Here is a 2,557-nt window from a genome sequence, read left to right as displayed (position 1 = left end):
AAGTTGCAGTAACTTAAGAACACATTGCAATCTTGCCACAAACAAACGGAGGATAACTTTATAAGTTATAATATAAATTATAATTCATGATAATCAGCCTTGAATTCTCAGCCACTTGAAAACAATTCACAAACTCATACCGCTCTGTGTGAAACCCCCCTCACCCGACAGATCCACCCACCCCCTACCAAGCCGCAGCCCCCACCTGCCACAGGTGCGCCCTGTGACACGAAGGACACAGCAACCTTTCGGCTTCACAGCTTCCAACTCACTGCCCAGCCCGGGCTCTGCAGTCTGCGTGCGCAGCACCTTGCCCCGCACGCAAAAGGGCGTCAGCCACAAAGCTCTCTGCAGCCGCCCATGCGGGGAGCGCCTGACAGCCTAATAACTACCTGCTAGGGAAGGCAGAGGAGGGAGGAAGAGCACGACTGGATGATTACGGTATCTTTAGCTGTTGCATGTCATCGTTATCACAATAAACTGCTGATTTATCTTCCCACAAGGCAGGGCAGTACTGTGATCACCGTGTTACAGCAGATGCGGCGGTTCCACATGCCATGACTTGCTGCAAGCCACCAAGGAGATCATTCGCAGTGATGCCAACCGAACTCAAACCTCGCTACATGCTCCAATGCTTCTCCCTCCAGGCTCCGCCTCCCCCGCCTTTGCAGCCAGAGAGTGAAACTACAAAGAAAAAAAATCAAAACAAAGTATCTATTTGACTGTAGGATGTGCTTTGCCTTGAGGCGGAGGTAGGCAGGCCGTAATTAACACCCATGGCTGCGCGCTTCAGCCCTGCCATCACACGCCATGAAGAAACACGCCGGGAACTGTACCGTGAAGCAAATCTTCGTGTAAATGAATGGGGAAGAGTTGATTTAAAGGTGCAAAACTGTAATGCTTTTTCTCCTTCCAGGCAAAGCCGTTGCAATCATTTTCAGTGGAGGTTAGACCACATGCCACCACAGTGCTCTGTTACTGTGCTACTAACTTAACCTCTAGAAAACTCAAACTGACGACTGAGAAAAAACATTTACTTTGGCAAGAGGTGCTTTTAGCATGCTTACTACACTGAGAAACATTCCAAAAGAAGAAACTTACCTGCAAGATACAAGGGTTTTCCTCACTTTAACAACATACCAAACCTGAAATTAGTATAATATAGGTTGGGTTTGTTACACTGTTTTCCCCTGCTCCCAAGAAGTTTGCACTCTTCCTCAAGAAGATGCTGTGAAGCCAAGCCAATCCAAACCAGAGATTCCTTATGACTCTGCTCCCGAGATGATGCTCACTGGAGACCGCAGGATGTTTTGCATTGGTTGTAATGAGCAGTGCTGATCCTGATGTAAATTACAATGAAGAAAACATGATTGAAATTGTGCATTTCCCTGCTCCAAAAATACCTGCAAGGGCAGTATGCTGTGTGCCATGTGGAATACGGAACACATGCTGCTAGTTGCTCTCCCCCTCAATGCATTTTCAAAAATTGGATTTGTCACAACTTGGAGCCGTGAAGAGTTAAGTGACAGCAAGGCTGCATCCAACTCCCACACGTAACTATTGGACTATTAAGTGCAAAAATACAGATGACGCAGAGCTGGCGATCACACCACATTACGTACAGTTAGATTGCCAAGCTACCTGCGCGACTCCTCCATCTTTTGCTTTTTGGCACCTGCATTCTGCAGTGGAGTGCTCTGGCGCAACCAGACAGGAAGCATCTCACAGGAACACCGAACACGCACACGGATCAGTAACACACATCACCGTCACAGCCCAGGCTCCAGCTACGTAACGGATGCTTTGCCCCCCTTTTGTTACTCAGACAATGCGTGGCTACAGGTTGGGCTGCCTCGAAACCAGGGCATGCTTGAAGCAGCCGGTTGCAGAGCAAGTTGTTCTGAACGCTACCGAAGGCCTGTGAACAGAAATCACCGGCGAGGAAGGTCCCTACCGCCCTGCATCTGAAATCCTTGCCACGTCAGACTGCTCATACAGACACCTTGGCTTGTAAGGTGGCAATCCCACGTAATGAGATTTCTGCCACTTCCTTCCAAAGAGTACTCTGTATCTCATTTCTCCCTTTCTTATTTTAATTCCGTTATTCCATGCAGTATTTCTTGGAACTACTAGGATCGACTCCCTTCTATATGCATAGGTTCACATTTTGCCATCTAGCAAGTGTTTCTTCCTCCCAGCCATCAAGTAAAATTATTACCTAGTCCTTAAATCCATTAAATCACAGAAAATGCAACGGAGCTATAAATGACCGTGTTTTCCAGAGGAACATTCATCAGTTCCATATGTAGTGCAGGCTCATTAAGGCTAGGCTTGGTTCTCACACAGGTTAGTACTCGGCTTGTTCCTTCACAGGAGCACTAGAACAGTCGTTTATCTGCAGATGAGGCGGAAAGGTATTTCCGCTGAAGACAGCAGCACTGAAGGCTGCGATGTAAACATGGCATCTGTTCGCCTGTCACCTGCTTAAAAACCTTCACTGCACACAGCTCAGTTGTACTCATCTTGAGCTTGCCTGGACCAAAGGGGCAGCCCTAAA

The sequence above is a fragment of the Falco naumanni genome, chromosome 5, assembly GCF_017639655.2.
Source record: "Falco naumanni isolate bFalNau1 chromosome 5, bFalNau1.pat, whole genome shotgun sequence".
Classification (NCBI taxonomy): Eukaryota; Metazoa; Chordata; class Aves; order Falconiformes; family Falconidae; genus Falco; species Falco naumanni.
The sequence above is the reverse complement of the archived record's forward strand: the minus strand, read 5'-3'. Positions refer to the sequence as shown.